This window comes from Sus scrofa, chromosome 6 (genome assembly GCF_054392235.1).
Source record: "Sus scrofa isolate SSC_HxYL_T2T_F1_AM1 chromosome 6, Sscrofa_HxYL_maternal_Yorkshire_Landrace_v2.0, whole genome shotgun sequence".
Taxonomy (NCBI): Eukaryota; Metazoa; Chordata; class Mammalia; order Artiodactyla; family Suidae; genus Sus; species Sus scrofa.
Genome location: NC_139388.1, coordinates 22,418,626 through 22,440,116, shown reverse-complemented (window position 1 = coordinate 22,440,116; position 21,491 = coordinate 22,418,626). Strand labels below are relative to the sequence as shown.

General features: G+C 39.0%; 1 protein-coding gene across 14 annotated transcripts in view; it reads right to left on the bottom strand.

The window, feature by feature from the left end:
- LOC146402252 (uncharacterized) overlaps positions 1–21,491 on the bottom strand; it is a 1,625,488-nt gene that overhangs the window by 1,001,933 nt on the left and 602,064 nt on the right. For 12 of the 14 annotated variants that reach the window (XR_014805638.1, XR_014805639.1, XR_014805640.1 and 9 more), the window contains one exon: positions 785–929. The gene's annotated coding sequence lies outside the window, so the exon portion shown is untranslated. Of the gene's footprint in view, positions 1–784; positions 930–13,202; positions 13,374–21,491 lie in introns of those variants that run through there. The other 2 variants (XR_014805646.1, XM_084959870.1) reach the window with 2 other exon arrangements.

Sequence of the window (21,491 nt, the reverse complement as noted above, 5' to 3'; positions counted from 1 at the left end):
CCGCAAGTGACTGTGAAAAGGAGGTAGGAGGGACTCTATTCCAACTGAGAGATGAGAAAACCATAAAGGTGTGGTTTCTAGATAATTATGCTCAGAATTATTATGTAAGAAGCCACAAAAACTAAAGATTACCCCCTTGCTTTACTGCTTAACTGTCAACACCTTTATCAACTCTTTCAGAAATGTGGCAACATAAATGATTATTTTTTATTATATTGCTCCTTCTGCTCAAAATAATGTTCTGTAGAAATCGTGGAATCTACATTCAAGAGCAAGTACTGAAAAATAAAACAGACAATCTTCCCCCCCCCCGCCAAAAAAGACACTGTTTTTGAGCCGCAATAGAGCATCCAACTACCAGCCAAATTATATAACAACCAATGTGTAAATGTATATATACATATATATTTCATATGTTTTTTTAATGGCCATCCTTCATTAGCCCAAACAAGGCAGATCCTAAGAGTTATTTTGTGTGACAAAACATTTTTCCAGGTATGCTATACAGAATAAAAATTTCATGCTTCCGAGAGCAGATAATTTTAGAAATGGATGAGTTAAACAACATTAACTGCAGAAATTCTCAGAATATTCCTATTCTAAAGAAAAAGCATAACTCTCAAAGAGAGGGCAAATCTGAATCAATTCCTTCAAATGAAATCAATTTCTTTCTCTCTTTCTTTCCTTCTTGCCTTTGTTGTATTCATCAGGATTCTCCAGAGAAAAAGAATAGGATATATACAGATATAGATACACGGGGATTTATTAATAGGACTCGACTTACGTGGTTACGGAGGTGGAGAAGTCCATGACGCTGTCTGCAAGCCACAGAACCAGGAACACCAGTGATGCAATTCAGTCTGAGTCCAAAGGTCTGAGGATGGGGGGCTGATCTGAGTCCAAAAGCCCAAGAACCAAAGGGTTGATGTCTGATGGCAGGAAAAAAAAATGGATGTCTTAACTAACCAAGCAGAGAGAAAGGGAATTTGCCCTTCCTCTGCCTTTTTGTTTTATTCAGACCCTCAACAAATTGGATGATGCCCACCCACACTGGTGAGGGCCACCTGCCTTACTCATTTCACGAATTCCAATGCTAACCTCTTCCAGTAACATCCTCACAGACACACTCAGCAATGACTTACCCACTCTCTGGGCATCCCTTAGTCCAGTCAAATCAATGCATAAAATATAAACATCACACTTGTAGATCAAGATTAATTTTTGGAAACATCGTTTCCACCAAAAAAGTCAACTATTTGCCAAAAGATAATGGCTATATGATTTGGATGTATCAGAAACAGCTTGATTGGGTTTTTTGGCCATGCTCGTGGCATGCAGAAGTTCCTGGACCAGGGACTGAATTCATGCTACAGCAGTGACAGATCTTTAACTAATAGGCCACTAGGGAACTTCTACGACATGATTTTTTTTTTTTTTTTGTCTTTTGCCATTTCTAGGGCCACTCCTGAGGCATACAGAGGTTCCCAGACCAGGGGTCTAATCGGAGCTGTAGCCACTGGCCTACGGCAGGGCCACAGCAACGTGGGATCCAAGCCACATCTGCAACCTACACCACAGCTCATGGCAATGCCAGATCCTTAACCCACTGAGCAAGGCCAGGGATTGAACCCGCAACCTCATGGTTCATAGTCAGATTCGTTAACCACTGAGCCACGACGGGAACTCCCTATGACTTGATTTTTAAAAGTATTGTTGAAGTGAATAATGTGCCTAGATAGAATGGTATCTGATGGACAGAACACCCTTGACTACCATTCTTTGTGTACTTCATCATGGAGATGCCCTTGGGACTCATAGTAACATCTAGTCTAGAATTTTCTTGGTCAATTTTCTGTCATGCCAGGAATCAGGAACAAAGAATAACTATCTGAATGTTTTGGATATTATTGACAATTTGAGCTACATACTTGACACAAAATTCAAAAATTACCTATCTTTGGAAGTTTCCCTGTGGCACAGTGGGTTAAGGATCCAGCGTTGCCTCAGCTATAGCACCGGTTGTAACTGTGATGCAGGTTTAGTCCGTGGCCCAGAAACTTGCACATGCCACAGGTGCAGCCAAAAAAAAAATCCCCAAATTAATCCTTTTCTACTTTTCTTAATGCTTTAAACAAAAGCTTTATGCAGAGGTAATAAATGTGAGCTGTCATAAGTAATTCTTCTGTTCTTAAACTAATATTTTACCTCTTATCAATGATGATAAAACAAAATAGTTGTATTAACTGAGAAGCTGGAAACGATTTCTGACTATAGAGGTAGACTCTATGCTTTATTACTAAATATCTCTGTTTTTCAGGAAAAAAAAAAGAGTCGATGATAATACTTTAGAATCAGTCTTAGACTTCAGTTTTAACTTTTACCAGTACTCTCAAACTTAACTAAATTATTAGTGATTTCAAATATTTTGACTCAGAAGGTTTTTCAGGTTAAGCCAAATAAGTTTCATCTCTTTTTGAGAAGATTGCTAAGTTTGGCCAATAAAGAGTTACATACTTGGAGTTCTCCTTAAGGCTCAGCAGTAACAAACCTGACTAGTATCCATGAGGATGTGGGTTCAATCCCTGGCCCCACTCAGTGGATTAAGGATCTGGCATTGCTGTGAGCTGTGGTGGAAGTTGCAGACACAGTTCGGATCTGGTCTTGCTGTGGCTGTGGTGTAGGCCTGCAGCTATAGCTCTGATTAGCCCCCTAGCTTGGGAAACTCCATATGCTACGAGTGCGGCCCTAAAAAGAAAAAAAGGTTACATATTTGTAGCAGATCTTCTTTCTGAGATCTCTTCTTTGTAGAAATTTAAGGGTTCTCTGCGAGTAATGGTCTCCAATTCCTTCTCTACCCCTTTACCTCTTCCCTTTCAAATCTTTGATGTAAGGAAAATAAAAGGAAATGACAGGCTTTCAAGCTATTGTCTTACGACTGTCACACAAGTTCCACGTTTAAAATTTTTTAAATGATCTTACATATCTCAGTGCCAAGGAATTTCAAACTTGAGCCTCTGCCTTTCAGAAGGCAAGACCAGTCTTTCTTTTTCTTTTTTTCTCCCTTTATCAATTTTCCTCCATGTCGTTTTTAACCACACAGTTAGCCCGTTACGGTGTGTTCTTTCAAAATCTTTACTCTAGCTCCTTCCAGTGGTAAATCACAAATGTGCTGCAGATAGCAGAAGAATCATTTTGATGTGGCAGGAATACAATGGTGAGTAAAGACTATCCCTGGACTTTACCCAGCTCCTCTTGCTCTTGATTTAAAATTGAAGGTAACATTCTAACAGAGCCTGAATCTAGAGCTCATGTTTGTTCAGAAAGCATAAAGGTACTTGGCTCACTTGGGAATGTCACTCCTCACACTGTCCAACGTAGGAATTTCTGAGATGGTGGATGAAAATTTCCAAACCTGGGCAACAATCCAGCACCACAGTTCCATAAAGCACATAATATACACATTTCCACAAACTGAAAGTTCCTATGGACTCCAGGGAAAATAGTGCTCTGTAATAACAGCAGCAGGTGTTTTTACTAATGATCTTTTAATGGCATTTTTGATGGTTTTAATTAAACCCCAAATATTTCTGTTGGAAAATAAAGGACAAATGGTTTCTAAGGCAAAATAAACAGTGTGTTAAGGATGCATTTTAAAAAGGATAAAAAAGGTAAACTGCATGCCTTCTCATTAAAGAAAGCAAGTAATGCCTTTACTGTCCAACCGGAAGTTTAATCATTGAGAAGAAGTTAAATCATCATGACAAGACTTGTAAGCAGTACCATTGGGGGAGAAGTTTAATAGCATATCCTATCTATAAACCAATAAAAAAACACAATGTGTATATTTATGACACAAATATTTTTGTTAAATATATGAACAATGTTAAGGTCTGTTATCAATTATGTAAAGGACCAAGATCTCAAGCAAACCTGATTCATTCTCTAAGAGGTGATGCTGAATTCGCAGTACCTTTGGATGAACAAGGAGCTTCACACTGGCATCTTTTGCTTGGCAAGCCAGACGAACCTAGTTCAGGACTACAGACTTGTTGGCATAGAGTCACGGACACAAGCAGGTAATTTATGATGTTTTGATATTTAGCCTGTGGTGCCACAGAGTCTCACTGAGGCTTATTTGGAGCGACATGCAGTAAGATATCCAAAATCTCTCCAATCCAACACATTGACAGAAACAAACATCCCAGAACAAAAGAAAGGTTCCAGATTTAATTTTCCCGTCTCCCCAGAAAATGTGCTCTCCACCCTCTCTTGTGTATGGTTTCACCCCCTACTGGAGAACTGGTGAGATGAGCCCTGTCCATGCATCCTTTGTCAAAGCCTTTTGCACAAAACTGAGCATGGATCTAGCCATTGTTTTGTGCCACTGACAGATTATGCAGGATTCTGCCAAGCCCAGCAACAGTCTACTACTTTTGGTTTCAGGAAAAAACATCAATAGGTTTTGTGTTGATGCCAACATTGTGATAAGGTACTTGGAAGTCACTTCCCCACAGGCTGTGACCGACAACAGTCCATGTACCCCTGAAGACCCCATTCTGATGTGTTTCCTAACCTTCTTCTCCCAGTTTCTCAACAAGTCTTTAACAATAAAGGCAAAAAGGATAAGCTGAGGATGGCGAGAGGGTTTAGAGGACTCTTGTCATCTTTGACTTTATCTTCTACAACTTAAAGTTTGTGTTACTTAAAGCCAGCTACTGAATTAAACAAACCCTAGTTAACAAACCCATGGCTAACAGAAAATAAGGTGGTGACTCATGTAAAATTTCAAAAATAGTATTTTTGTTCACGGTTAGAATTTTCCAGTAATGATCCTGGGACCAAGCCCCACCGCCACCCCCCACGTCTAACCCTTCACTCATCTCCACACCTGACTTTCAAGGTTGCTTGATCATCTACATCAAGTTAGATAAAGGCAGACAGAGACTAATGGAGGCACACACACCTACTTTCTCACAGTCTTGGCCCTACGTGCATCACTGCTACTCAGATTCTACTGGCAAGAGTTAGTCAGGTGGCCTCACACAAACATCAATGAACTGGGAAATGAGTGGCTGGGCAGCTAATTCCGGCAGCAACTCTAAACTGCGAGAGAAGGGAGTTCCCGTTGTGGCTCAGCAGAAATGAACCCGACTAGTATCTGTGAGGAAGTGGGTTAGATCCCTGGCCTCACTCAGTGGGTTAAGGATCCAGCGTTGCCCTGAGCTGTGGTGTAGGCCACAGACACTGCTCGGATCCAATGTTGCCATGGCTAGGAGCTATAGCTATAGCTCTGATTGTACCCCTAGCCTGGAAACTTCCATGTGCCACAGGTTAGGCCCTAAAAAGACAAAAATAAATACATAAATAAATTAAGAGTAAAGTAACATGAATGGGTAGTTGTAATATTACACATAATTCACATTTTAATTAGTTAGTAGCAGTTTCTCAATAAGTTAAACAGAATTACCATATGACCTAGCAATTCTACTACTAGGTATATACCCAGAAGATTTGAAAAGAAGAGTACAAACAAAAATTTATATACAAATATTTTTTACAATAGGCAAAATGTAGAAACAACCCAAATATCCATTAGACAATGAGTGAATAAACAAAGGGCAGTACACCCATAAAATGGAATATTATTCAACCATTAAAAAGGAATTAAACACAGACACACGCTACAATGTAGATTAATCTTGAAAACACTATGCTAAGTGAAAGAAGCCAGACAGAAAAGGACAGATGTCACATTATTCCATTTATAAGAAATATCAACAGGCAAATCAGAGAGATGGAGAGTAGATTTGTGATGGCCAGGTAGGTGTTTGGAGAAGGGAGGACTGAGAGTGACTATGTAACAGGTACCAGATTTCCATCTGGGCTGATGAAAAAGTTCTGGAACTAGGTGATGGTTTCACAACATTGTAAATGTATTTAATGCCACTGCATTGTACACTTTAAGACTGTTAAAGTGATAACTTGTGTACTAGGTTTATTTTAGCACAATTTAAAAAGATACTGTGATTTTTAGGGGGCATGTACTGAATCAAACTCAGCCTATACAATTTTATTATACTTAATGACAAATATAGCCTAAAACCTTAAGCAAAGAGAGTAGTTAGCCCTATTTCTCTTTTTTCATTTAGTTGGGACTGCATATTTTCTTCCTCCAATCTAACAAATATTTTTGGAACAGCTATTTGGTTCCAGTTGCTGGTCTGTGTGTTCATCCTTACCACAGACGTTAAGCTCTGGAAGAGTTCCAAGGTGTATTTCCAGAGGGCACAGACCCCAGAGCAGGACAAATACCAACAGAATTTCATCATGGTAATGACACCATTTTATAATCCACCACGAAAGTTGGCATCCTTAACCTGTTTTGTCATTAAAGGTAACTTAACCACTGGAAGACCACTGGTGTGTTAATGCTATTGTGATACTATTTTATAGCAGGCGTAGAACTGTCAAATCATACCACACAGAGTTCAGAGAGAAGCCTTGCCAATCTGAGTCTTATTGAACATCTGAACAATTCTACTCTGTTTGAGGTTTCTGCTGTTCTGGACTTAAGAAAATAGTCATCCCCATAATTCTTCAGGCAGATAGAGGCACATGGCATCCTAAATGATACTTAAGAGAATAATCCAAATTCAATTTATATTTGGATTTGCATTTTAATTTTTTTTGTTGTCATTGCACATTTGTTGCCCTAATCATATTTTAGCTAAATATAATAGTAAATGTGGTTTATCCACTCAAATGGCAGATGACAAGAGGCAGTCTTCAGTGATCTGAATGTAATATTAAGCCAGTTGGATTTAAATTTAACTAAAAAAAAAGGTATATGACCTTAGAACTAGAAAGGCCCCTGGGAATAATTTAATGTGACCTCTTTGTGTACATAGAAGAGAAAATAGAAATCAGATATTTGTATTTTCTTTTTTTTTTCCCAAGGGATTTTATTTTTATTTCAATAAGTTTTTTTTAAAAGTTATTTCCCCATACAGTTTTTTTTTCCTACTGTACAGCATGGTGACCCAGTTACACATACATGTACACATTCTATTTTCGTACCTTATCATGCTCCATCATAAGTAATAAGACAGTTCCCAGTGCTACACAGCAGATTCTCATTGCTAATCCATTCCAAAGGCAATAGTTTGTACCTATTAATCCCAAGCTCCCCAACCACCCGTCCCTCCCCATCCCCTTGACAACCACAAGTTTATTCTCCAAATCCATGATTTTCTTTTCTGAGCGAAAGTTCATTTGTGCCTTATATTAGATTCCAGGTATAAGTGATATCATACGGTGATTGTCTTTCTCTTTCTGACTTACTTCATTCAGTATGAGAGTGTCTAGTTTCATCCATGTTGTTGCAAATAGCATTATTTCATTTTTTAATGGCTGAGTAGTATTCCATTGTGTATATATACACCACATCTTCCTAATCCAATCATCTGTCAATGGACATTTGGGTTGTTTCCATGTCTTGGCTATTGTGAATAGAGCTGCAATGAACATGCGGGTGCATGTGTCTTTTTTAAGGAAACTTTTGTCTGGATATATGCACAAGAGCAGGATTGCTGGGTCATATGGCAGTTCTATGCATAGATTGCTAAAGTATCGCCATACTGCTTTCCATAGTGGTTGTGCCAGCTTACATTCCCACCAACAGTGCAGGAGGGTTCCCTTTTCTCCACGCCCCCTCCAGCATTTGTTATTGTGGAACTTATTAATGATGGCCATTCTTACTGGTGTGAGGTGGTATCTCGTGGTAGTTTTGATTTGCATTTCTCTAATAATCAGATGTACAGATGGCCGAGCACATGAAAAAATGCTCAAAACCCAGATGTTTGTATTTTCATTCATCATTTGTAGAGTGACAATACTGCTGACTTGGACCAGTTGTCTCAGTATAATTCATACATCCTGCTGCTCTCAAAGATCTCCTGGTTTAGAAACTAAATTAGATGTTTACCTAGTTTAAATCTCTTTTGGTATTGGGGATCTCTAAGATAATACTATATAAACTCAGACCATGTATTCATAAAAATTGCATAGCTGTACATACATAATTTGAGTCTAAGGTATAGCAACTTTACTTGAGAATCTTTGATATAAATGTCAGAACCAATAAAACCATATCAATCAATCCCTGTGTACCTCTCCCATAGCTAGGTAAGCAGTATTGCTTATTAAATCTCCACATTCCAGTGAGGTGGGTCTCTCTGCACCCATCAGACAGGAAACCAGCTAAGAGCTGCCACGATATGGAGTAGTAGCATCCAGACTCAGATGCTGCTTCTAATCCACTGAGCTTTTTACCAGAAGAGGTGCAGATCGTGGGGTCCCATAGACTCTAGGTTATATCCTGGCTGACAAGGACTAGCTATGTGACCTCAGGCAAGCTGATTAACTCACTTTGCCTTACTTTTCCAATTTATCAGATGGAGGTGAAATGAGAGGTGCCTACCTCTTCCTTTGTGAGCATTAAATATGATATACCAGCAGTTCTTGAAGACTACCTGGAATATAGCAATTCCTCAATAAATGTTAGACAGTATTATTAAACAACATGGCTTCTATGCAGTTAGATGAATATGACTAAGTGAACACTTATGTAGATTATTACACATTCGAAAAACTAAGAGTTCAGAAGTAATGGAGAAAGTATCAAAGTAGGGAACTATCCTCCCAGGACAAAAATATCCTCAAAATGCTTTACCATGTGAAGATCATGATATGCATCAGAGAGAGTAGAAAGGAGACTAAAGCAGGTGAAGTAATGGCTGTATGTCTAGTTAAGTTCAGAAAACTCTTCAGAGGAGTTTTGGAGAAACATATGAAACAAAATACCTTATAACATACACACTATCATCATGGCATTTTTCCTATAAAAAAACCATCAGTAATGTCAGTAGATTGTCAATATTCAAAATCTGAAAGGCAATTTCATCCTTTCTTCCTAAAATAGGCCCCATCATGTGGGGGCACACTGTAGTTATATCTTATTATTCTACAGGTTTATTAATTTCAAGGTACCGTCCTGGAGGTGGGTGTCAGTGGCTTGAAGTATTATTCACTGGCAGGAGCTTACTTATTTGTCTACAAATAATGAACTACCACGTTTTTCCGGCTAGAGCTGAGTCTCTACTTAATAAAAGACCAGCTTCCTTATCACAGTCACAGAAAGGATGCAGAATGGAAAGAAGTGAGATAATGCTCTGGTCAAATTATGTCCTTATATATTCATACAAATTCTTCATTTTCTTCAAATGCCAGAATGTGACTTTGAAATTTTTTTCTCAGTTGGGACTCTTATTTGAAATAACACAAGCTGAAATATAAATTGCTTGGGCTAAAAAGGGGCTTTATTGATGGACACAATGACTTTGAGGGAACTAGGAAGTGCTATATCTCTTTATATGTCATTTCTACCTCTCTCCTGCAATTGCTTCATCCTTCTATGAAAATTTTTCTCCTCAAATTTATTAGTATAGCACCGAAAACACCTCCCTAATTCCTATTTCATACTATATTATACTTTCCTCACAATGAATTCCTACAAAAGAAAAATTCTACTAAGAATTCCTACAAAAGAAAAATTCTACTATGATTAGCATCCTCAATAAATAAGGAGACCGAGAGAAGGGAGAGGGATAGTTCCCAGAACAAATTTTAAAATATATATATATATATATATCCATTTCTACTAAAGATTTCTCTGAAATACTTTATTTCATATACAATTGACCACAATAATGATTGATTCCATATGTAAGAATTAATTGAAATCTTTTGCACCTGATAGGAAATGTACTTTCTTTAGTTGCACTTCATGTTTCATTCATAGGAAATCATAGTTTTAATGAAGAACATTACTGTACAAATTATAAACTATTGCCTAAAATGAGGAATCCAAGTGATTAAATACAAATTAAAGCAGCAGGTCAAGTGAGCTGCACACTCGAACCACTTTGTTAAAAAAGAGGTGATGAGCGAAGACATTTGTGAGATCTTTAGAATTCCGCAAACTTATCATTCTTCCTAACAATTGTTTCCCAAATTCTGCAAGGATATGGTGACCCATCAAGCAAGATTAAAAATAAAATTTGAAATAATAAGGTGTCTCTTTGGGTATGGTGTTCCAATACAGGTTAGTGTTCCCGAGGACCCACGTTAAACAGACTACTCCGTAACACCAGTTCATCAAAGAGTTTTCATTTCCTCGTGAGCAGGCAGAGAAATAACCAAACAACTCCCTAAAAGGAGTTCCTGCCAGAACAGAGCGAGGCACCAAGCCTTAGGGAAGGATGTGAGGGAATGATCCCGTCTGTCTTTGGATGTTGAGCATGTTCACAGAAAAGGTCAGGATGCACAAGCACGTTGCTCGGAATAGAAAGTTTCTAGGAGAACGAGACAGTAAGATTCAGTCTTGTAGGAGGAATACCAAGAAGGTCTGAAAGGACTTGACCCGCTTGAGAAATGTTTATTCAGTTGGGTCTGGCAAAGTCCAGTGTATAAATAGGATAGTTGCATGAGATAAATAAAAGAGGAAATTTTTCTTTTACCTACTCATTTTTCATTATTCATTTAACAACGATTCGTGTGGTGCCTCCTCTTCTAGGCACTGAGTTAGTCCTTATTAAGGTAATGATGAAGAAAGCTCAGCTCAGAATGTGGTAGCTAAACAACAGATGCAGAGAAATAGCCATTGTCCAGTGTGTTTGGGCTGGGAGTAGGGAAAGCTAGCAAATACTACAAGGTGCAGATAAAAGGGCAACAAATCCAACCTGCAACAACACCAATCTCATGTCAGGCTATGTTTCAAAGGAACACGTGATCTGGGATTTAAAGGAAGATTCAGGGCTCAAGGATCCAATGGAGCCAGGAAGGTGAGGGTGGAGAACCGGGTCCGGACTCGATGCCATGGGATTCCAAACATCCACAAACGTTAACATGCAAATTCCTGCAAGCTGGAAAATTATTAACTCTTTTTTGGAAGTAGTAAAATAAAACATGTAAAGGTAGAACAGCTAAAGCTCAGAGTAGCACCAGTGCAGCAGGAATATACAATTATGAAGTCTACTTTCCAATAATAGACTTCCTAGGGCCAAACAATGGGATTGAACACCAGTAATGCTAAGGATATCAGGCCCTTTCATATTTCTATGCTGTGTGTCAAGCCCTCAACGAGTTCATCTAGGGGATCTTTCCTCATGCCCGCTTCTGCTTTGACAGGAGCCTCTAAAAGATTATTTCCTCTGCACGTTTTATGTCCACCAGCATTGGAATATCAACAATAAAATGAAATACAGATTATGGAAAACAATTTCATAATCTCACTGTGAAGACATTATGAAACATGATAGAGGTTAAAAGACTTTTCACAGTCTAAGGATGTATATTGATGGTACAAAAAAATGTTTCCAGTTTTGTGAGGCTTTTCAGGACAAGATAGAGAAGATTCAAGTTCAACTACTACCCCAATGTTTTGTCTCATCAATCCTTAAGCAGGTACACAAATAAAAATAATAGCATGTACTGTCTCTTTCCTAAATTATGAAAAAGTAGTTAATTTCCATTTGTCTTGATAGAGGACTTACAAGAAGGAGGAAGAAAGTCTCAAAATACTATTAGGGAAAACTCAAAGAACTGAAATTTGCTGAGTTACCAACAGAAGTCTATTACAATTTCACCTATATGGTATTACAAAAACACCTGCTATGTGCTGCATTCAGAATGTTGAGGACTATATACTCAGTTGGTTGACTTTTATGAAGCAACCAGTAACTCGATAACTTTGGGACCCAAGAGGACCAGTGGAAAGAGATACAACAGCACATTACTCCAAGTGACCTTAGTGAGAACAATCTTAGAACATGAGCTGGGAATATTAAAGGTATATAATATTAAAGGTCTTTCTGTCTGTCTGTTTTTCTTTCTTTCTCCTTCCTTCCTTCCTCCTTCCTTTCTCTCTCTCTCTTTCTTTCTTCTCTTTCTCTCTTTCTTTCTAATGGCAATACCCATGGCATGTGGAAGTTCCCCAGCCAGGCACTAAATCCAAGCTGCAGCTCCACCAATGCCGGATCTTTAACCTACTGCGCTGGGCCAGGGATCAAACCCTCACTTCTGCAGCAACCCAAGCTGCTGAAGTGGGATTCTCTCTCTCTCTCTTGCTCTCTCTTTTTTAGGGCTGCACCCCCAGCACATGGAAATTCCCAGGATAGGGGTGCAATCAGAGCTGCAGCTGCTGGCCTATGCCATACAGTGGCATTCTTAACCCACTGTGGGAACTCCTCTTAGTTTTTTTAAATTGTATTGTGGTATAGCTGATTTACATTGTATTAGTTTCAGGTTTACAGAAAAGTGAAATAGTCAATATTTTTAAAGCCCATAGAATGGTTCCAGGAACATAATAAGCTGCTCAACAAATATTATTTATAATATCCTTCTATTACTATTATTATCAATGTTTATATTACATAGCAGACAGAGAATTAAAGGCAGGTTTCAGAGACCTTAGCAATAGAACAGTCTGCATAACTATTTCCCCAAATTATAGAGTTAGGAACTGTTTATAATAATAGACTATTACTATTGTGGGGTTTCCAATAGGCCCTCCAACAGACACAGTGAGCTATAAGTCCATGTGTTAGATAAGGGGTGGACAAATTTCTATGTTGTAAAGGGTCAGAGAATAAGTATGGTCAAACAATAATGTCACCAACTCTTTAAGCAACTATTCTTGCTGAAAGACCAATAGTCTCTTTTATAGTTTACATTTTAAAATGTAAACTGGTGGGCCAAGTGGCCTTTATTTGACCCATAGCCAGCAACTTGCCAACCCCTGTGCTAGAAAATCATTAATGTATTTTATTCTCTATCTTAAGGAAGACCTACCACTTATACCCACTCACACGTACACCTATATGTACATGTTCCAAAGGTAGCTGGTAAATAATTCTAAGCTTAAATTCACAAGAAAAAAATATGATTTGCAGCATTTCAATTTCATGAACACCCACAAAAACTATTGAAAACATGACAATACTGGGGCCTTAAAAATATTCAGTTTGAGAACTGCCAGTTTAAATAAAATAGATGAGTTTGTCTTATTTGATTCTTTGATTCTCACAATGAGAGTTTTCTTTTAAGAAAACCATAAATTTATCATGAATCAAATAGTTACATACCTGAAGGATAATACGCTGATTCCTTCAGGAAGAATTGCCTGAACTGGACGCCTCTTCACAGCCTCTAAAGTCTTAAGGCGTTCTAAAACAACTTTTGAGTAGAGGAAATATTTCAAGCAGAGAGACTGGGATCAAGGCTTCAGAGCAAAGCCTTTAGAACTTGATGTACATATTCTGCATGGCTTATTTCCTATGCTTAAAACTGCCCGACTAGGCTTCCTTTCCCTTATTCTATTTACATTTATTGTTTATTCAACAAATATTTAATTCAGCACTCTACATCTAGAGCCTTCCAGAGTGCATGGCATGTGGTAAAATGTAAATAAACAATATTTGGCCCCTTCTTTTATGGAACTTACATTTTAGTGGGGGTGGGGGGATGGGGAGTCTGACAGGCAAGTAACAAGAGAGCAAATATCTCAAAAAATTTGGGTAAACTTTGCTCTAAAGGAAACAAACAAAGCGCAGTGCTAGATGACAACAGGGCATAGGCCTCCTTCGGAAAAAGCACTTGGTAAAGGCATCTTCAGGGAGTTGGCATTCAAATTAGACTCTAAGAGTTGAGAGGGAGGCAGGCAAGAAAACCATGCAGGGAAACTGTTTCCAAATAAAGGAGTTCCCATCGTGGCGCAGTGGTTAACGAATCCGACTAGGAACCATGAGGTTGCGGGTTCGATCCCTGGACTTGCTCAATGGGTTAAGGATCTGGCGTTGTCATGAGCTGTGGTGTAGGTCGCAGACACGGCTCGGATCCCAAGTTGCTGTGGCTGTGGTGTAGGCCGGCGGCTACAGCTCCAATTAAATCCCTAGCCTGGGAAACTCCATATGCCACAGGTGCGGCCCTAGGAAAAGACAAAGAAACAAAACAAAACAAATAAAAAATTTTAAAAAATAGCAAAAGCAGTTCAGTGACAGGACTTTCTATGCTCAAGAAATTGTCAGAAAGTCATGTGAGCCCAGCAAGCAAGGGAGAGAATGCAAAAGATGGAATAAATACACAGAACCTATAGAACACGGAAAGCAATTCAAATACGGTTCTTGGAAATTTGAATATCATTCTAAGAATAGTAGGAAACCACTGAAGAGCATTTAAATACCTTCAACAGGTATAGTTGCGAAACATAATGGATTGATCAAAAAACGAAGAGGTCATTTAAAAATAGCGGTTTGCTATTTTTTTTAATGTTAGCCTTTCTAATAAGTCTAACGGATGGTACAGGACTTAGAATAAATCTTGGTTTGACTCTGGACTTGGTATGTGTATGAACACTCATGATTGACAATTTTGAAATCTCTGCTCGCACACCTCAGGAGGCTGTGCCATAATTTGAGTAATCACCATGGTGATTTAACCACCCTTACCAAAGTGAAAAAGACCTTGTCGTCCCCCGTGATCTCTCGTGCGCGCCACACTGACAGTGTTGGGCAGGGGAAAACAATCCCCAACTTAGAATCCTCGTGCAGCTCTTGGGCCCGCGGGGAATCTATGATGTTGGCTGTTTTCACGCCTCCAGACATTAACACTAACTCTTTGCAGCAGCCTTGTCACTGTAATTATAATGACCAGCATGAGCGGTCAATGCTACAAAAGAAGCTAGTTTCTCTCATTCTTTCAGGTGCTCCCAGTATACAATCACTCATTCCTTCCTTCAACACCTATTTTGGGGGGCTGTTGTCGGTGCCTAAAGTTGAGACCAATCCAAACAAAATCTCTATTTTCATGGAGTTTACCTACTGGTTTGGTAGGAATTATATTTCCACATAAATATCTCACACTAGATTAAATAACCACTTCCTGAAAATTATTAGTCACCTCTTATTTTCTTAAAAGTAAAATTATTTCCAAGGATCTGGGCCTTTGGCTCAAATTAGATCTGCCTGTATCTGCAAAAGTGAAAAAGAGAACCACGTACTGGGTTTCTATGATCCAAAGTCTGAGGATTCTGGCTCTAACCCATCTGGAAAGATGATAAAATCATCTAGCCAGTTTCAATGCAGTCTTTTTGCAAATGAGATTCTGAGAAGAGTTTGATTAAATTTATGCACCAACTTGGTAACTACTGAATCAAGGAGTTGGCCCTCCAATGTTATTCTTGCCACTTTTTAAAGGAAGCTCTTAAGAGTTCACGTCATGGCTCAGCGGTTAGCGAACCCGACAAGCAACCTTGAGGACATGGGTTCGATCGCTGGCCTCACTCTGTGGCTAAAGGATCCGGCGTTGCTGTGAGCTGTGGAGTAGGTTGCAGATGCAGCTCGGACCCCACGTTGCTGTGGCTGTGGTGTAGGCCAATGGCTACAGCTCCAATTGGACCCCTAGCCTGGGAACTTCCATACACCGCGGGTGCAGTCCTAAAAAAGACAAAAAAAAAAAGAGAGAAATAAATAAATAAATAAGGACGCTCTTAGAATTTCCTCATTTATAGACAAAGGGGTGGGGGGGAGGTACTCAGAGAAGCACAGTGACTTGTCTAAAGGCAGACATATTTAAAGAACACAACTAGAAATAGGACCCTACTTCTCTCACTCCCAGTCCAATCCTCTTCCTACTAAACAAAAAGATCATATTTATACAGGTGCTTATCTTCAACATGAAGTTTATTAATTTGAATGGAAGGAATTCCACAGGATTCATTCCTGAGAATGTCACCTTTTCTTGAGGTACAGTAATAATTTTGAAACGTGGTCATAAAAACTGATGCAAACAGGAATAAAATGCTAACTAAGGTCAACAGAAGACTGAAGGGGTGGCTGGCTAAACCGAAAAAACTCATCTTACTAGCTGCTAATCAATATTAATGATTAATAGGACTTAAATAATGTCTTTCAAGAAACAACTGCTGTCCTCTACTAAGAATCATAATGCTAACCACAGCAGTAAAACAGAGCGCTAAAATCCACACGTGTATTGTATCATTTAATGGCATTTTAAAAGAAAACTGCTATTTCTCATGCATCAAGAGTACAAATATTTTTTCCCAGTAATCATGGTCAGATACACTTTGATTCCCGCGCATTCATAGGCAGAAAACCAAGCATATGCACAGAGACAAACTCAAAATAAATTGAAATGTGTAACTCATGTTCACAGTCTGTGCTTTTAATCCCAATCAGACTAAGAGTTGGCTTCCTTGGCATTAAAGCAGAGACTTTATAAAGTTTATAAAGTTGAGTACATGAGAAGAGGCAGTCAGCAAGAAGCAGGAGGCGGAAGATCATCAGACCCACTTGGTATCTCAGGTTTTCCTTGAAAATGTGCACAGGTTGAGTCAGTGCCGATGCTCAGCGTCGGGTGGGGTGGCAAAGGCCAGTGTGACTAACGCACTGCTTCTGCATAATCAAAACTCTAGACTCCTGAAGGCCCTAAAATCTGGCCACATTAGTGATAAATCTGTGCAATGGATTTATTACGGCAGGGTTTCTCAAAGAATTTTACACACAACATACTGTGAAGTTCCAGGAGAGGGATATGCTATGCAGTTTCCAAAACTTATTTGAAATAGACTCCTTTTGTTTTATGGCACATCTTAAGAAGTAGGGTGTTTTATGGATCCTTAAAAGAATGTGAACATGATGAATTCAACAAGCCTTCAATCACTAAATGCTCAAATGCTCCAGGAAATGTGCCAGGTGACAGACAATTTGTTAATCAATTAATAGACTAATCAATGAGATGGGTGGAGCAGAAGTTCTGTAACGCTTTTTGGCATCAACGGGCCAGAGACGAATTGCCTTCATCTCTCACCCGTGTGTAAGGCGATTGCTTCTTTTTACAGGAAAGTTGGTATCATCGAAGGGAAATCTAACTTCTGAGGCCAGCAGAGGCTTCCTGCGTTCTAATTCAAAGACTGAGAGCTATCTGAAGAAGGAAGACTTTAATTTTCCTGATTACAAGTTTCAAAGAACTTGATTCGATTTGGTAACACTGCCATTGGTCTGCGTACAAAGAGAAGCATTCTAACCGCTCTGCCCCCCTCCAACCTTGATGCAGGGGCTGTATGCTGTTAGCGTGGGCTCCCACTGTTGCTGGCCTAAGTGTTATCTGCAGGACTGCAGCACCAGCATCACCTGGTAGCTTGTTAGAAACTCAGAATTTTAGGCCACCATAAAACCAACTAAACCAAAAATCTGCATTTTCACAAGATCTCCATGCGATCTGATGTATGTTGAAGCTTGAGAAACATGGCTTCACATGACATTTCTTTAGGGAACAATATTTCACCCTTATCAGCTGCATGACCTTCGGCAAGGAAGAGGGGTCAGGATTTGGGTCTAGGTTGCCTGACTTCCATGCTTCTCAGTATGAAATACTCTCATCTGCTGGTTAAGTATCTAAACTCTTGAGTCTTTTCTCTCCCATTTGTGAAATGGGGATAATTATACCTAACTCATGGAATTCATGGTGAAATTCTTGAGATAATATAGAAAGCACCTCATCCAATGCTTGCTTAGTAAATCGTGGCTATTGCTACGGATTTAAAAAAAAAAAGTGGTGATAGAGAAAGGGGATGAGGAGGAGGAGGAGGAGGAGGGAAAGGGGAGGAAGAGGAAGGAGAAGAGAAAGAGGAAGATGAGGAAGAAGAGAGGGAAGAGGAGGAGGAGAGGGAGGGGAAAAGGGGGGAAGAAGAGAAGATGAGGAGGAAGAGAAAAAAGAGGAGGACAGGAAGGGGAGGAAGTAAAACAGTGAGGTGTCTTAGAGGCCGCTGGGAAACACAGCGGTCTTGAAGTGACCCTGGGACAAGTGTTAAAAGTAAAGGTAAGGAGCAAGAAGAAAAAAGCAATGAAAAGATAGCGTGTCACTGCCTTTACCCCTGTAACAAGACTCTTCCTACAAAATGTCCTGTCTTTCAGTTGTGTGACTTGGAAGAAAAGCTCAACACAACCCAAGCTGGGTAAGTGGCTCCTAGGAAGGCAGAGAATAAAGCAAGCACAGCCCACTAAGACAAAGGAAAGTAGCTGATCTGGACTTTAGCAGGGGTTTCAAAAGATGCTGCATAAGGAGAATTAGCAGTCCCTACTACAACCTACAGGCAGAGGTGTCCCGGGCATTGTCGAGAGGGTGCACCTGGTGGCAAGATGGATTAATACTTCTCCTTCCAAGTGTCAGAAACCCAGTGTGAAACAGTCTAAGCAAAAGGGGGCTTTTATTAAAAGGATGGTGACCAGTGGCATGGTTTTAATGTGATTCAAAGTCTCCCCTAAGGTAATCAACCACCCCAGTTTGCCTGGGACACCCCCAGTTTTGGCACTGAGCACCTCACATCCCAGAAAATCTCTCAGTTGCAAGAAAACTGGATAGTTGGTCACTCTAGCTCAGGCTTTTTATACTGCCCAATTCTGATTCAGTATATGAAAAGCATTGCTCTTAATTATTTTAAACTTTATTATAAAACTAATGCAAACCCTTCTATCTATGATGTTATATATTTATCTATTTTTCTCTCTCTAAGATTATTTCCTTCAGGAAAATAAATACCAGCTCAAATCCAGAGACCAAATCAATGAGCTAATTGCGAGAGAGTTCTTACCACTTAGGTACATTTATGCCCTATTTTTATTATTTTCCTGTTAGGTGTAACCCTCATAACTTTCAGGACAAACACCAAGACCAACCTGAAAACCTTCTAGCATGTGCAGAACAAAAATATCAGGCTAGAACAAATAAGCAATTCTGGTCTGGGAATGCAGTCTGGGAATTGCCCTTTCAAAGGGCAGCGGTCTAACAGCTTGTTAGTTAGCCTTTCTAAAGGCCAACAACCAGGAAAGTAGACCACTGGGTGTGGGTCACTCCACAGAAAACAAGCCATGTTCCTATGGCTATTTGCAATGCAATAAGAAGCTGTGGTCCAGGAGTAAAGCTGGTTACACTCGGCCAGGGGCACCAGAATAGAATTTCAAAATATTGTTGTAACTGCAGAAATGCTTGACCTAGGAGTCCCTTTTCAGGATGATATTCCGAGGAAATAAGCTAAATAAGCAAGAAAAAGATTTATACACAAAAATGGCCATTTCAGGGTTATTTTGAAAAGTCTATGAATATACACACAGACATTTTTAGCCACAAGTGTGCCCATATAACAGCCATGACAGAATTAAAAGTAATAATAGTTGAACATAGTGGTATGCGCCATACCTTAAATATTATCTAATTTAATCCTTACAATAACTCATTTAGGGAGGTACTTTTTCCACCTTCATTTTAATCATTAAAAGACAGAGAGAGGCTTAAAGAAATGAAAACAAATTACCCAAAGTCACACAGATCTTAAGTTGCAAAAGGAGGACACATATCAAAGTTCTTTTGGATTCCGGAGCCAAAATTTATCTGCTCTGACATATGTAAAAAAATTCAAAATGGGAATTTGAAGTAAAATGAATATTTTTCATCCTTTTCAATAAGAACAGTGTCTGTTCTAGCCCCAACTCTACCTATATTTTATCAGGATGTATTTGAGTCCCGGAGACAAAGATTTCTTTTTATTAAACATTGTATTTGTGCAACAACAATAACTAAAAGCTGTATATCCTAGTAGTAAATATTTTAGCTGAATTAATATAAAATAGCTGTCTCCAATGATACATTTCTAAGCCTAATTTTTATAGTTTCTAATTCCTCTGCCTTGCCTAGAATGTGCCTCTAGATTTTATTTTACTCTCCATTTATCCTCTGTTTAGAGGATATATTATCTTTAAATAAGAAGGCAAATGTTATTTGAGCAAAGGCTAGGGACACATTCTGTGCCCTTAATACAAATAATTTTAAGCAATTTGACAGATAGAGTGCCATTACATCATTTCAGATACTAATGGGCATAATAATTCTTCCGCTTCCTCCCGAAAGAGAGCTCTAAAGTGAGACAACTGAATGAAAAGAAAATGTCAAGTTATTTATGGATTCCATTGCTATTTGATGACATGTGGAAGGAAGGCGGTCCCTTTGGGGAACTACGTGTCTAGCTTTTGCTGAACATCTTCTTCCACGTCTTCGGGAAACCTACCCCGATTTTGCTTGGAAACCATCCTTTTTCATCTAAGTGCGATAGGACTCATGAGGCTGACTCATCCTCGAACTAAGGGGTAGCCTTAGAAAAAAAGCCAGCATGACCTGAGCCTCACATTCTCCGGCCACAGATAATTCAGGACAGACATTCGATACATGGCAGGCCACTCCCAGCCAGTGAGAGCCAAAACATTTAGGAAAAAGAAGATATATCTTCTTGGAGCTTGCTAAAATGTATAGTTAAGTAAGTCTGGAGCTGCTGCAATGCCTTAAGTCAGGGAACTTACTGTCCATACAGTTCCCTCCATGGCATGAGAACAAGAGAAATCTTGGTCACAGTAAAAGAAATATCATACTAATTTAATGATCCAATTCAATAACCGTAAGAATTAAAATTAGGTTATACTCGGGGAGAAACTACCCTTTGACCAATATAAATTATCAACTTATCAATAAATATTCAAACCAAATAGAGATTTGCTTCTTTATCATTGCCCTGTCATGTTAAAAACCCTAGTGAATTAACAAAGCAAGCATCAAAATCCATTTTTATCTTTCTGCCTAGCATCTACACTAGATTGTATTTATAGATCTGAAAGCTCATTTTGCATAGAAGTAGCCAAGTGTTTGCATCAAACTGCAAACGTAACTCAAAAGTGTTAAAAAAAAAAAAAAAAGGCAAAACTGGAGAGCTACAAGGGCGCTAGAGGTCATCTAGCCCTTTGGGAAACTTGTCCAAGTCCCACAGTTAACTGATGTAAAGAAAATCTGGTCTTTACAATCTCAAGCCAGTGTTCCTCCTATAGCATTACAAAATATTTTATCCTCTCACTGAAGCAATCATCTTAAATTAAATATAAAGATAGCACCTACACAAGAAAACATACATTGTGAATGTGTTTTCATTTTTGTAACACACAGAGTTCTATCATGGACTTGGATGATTTCTCCATGAATTAGAATATGTTCTCTGGGCTTGCAATACACTTCATTCTTCTCTCCTTGGAGAACTATGAGCCTTGTTTTAGACTTCAACGCATATTTTGCTCCTTCCCCTAACTCCTGCGAATAGACCATGTTCATCTGTTATAAACTGCTTTGTGCAAGAGCTATGGGCATGGGCATGGATGGACACGTCTTCCTACTAGAAGACGAAGTCTGTATTTTAGGGATTTCTCCCTCCAGTTGGTAATACAAACCAATGTGTGGTTTGTATTATGTACAGTATGCTCTGTACATTTTTAGTTATTAATAATAACATTACATAACTCCTATGTGCTAGGAATGATTCA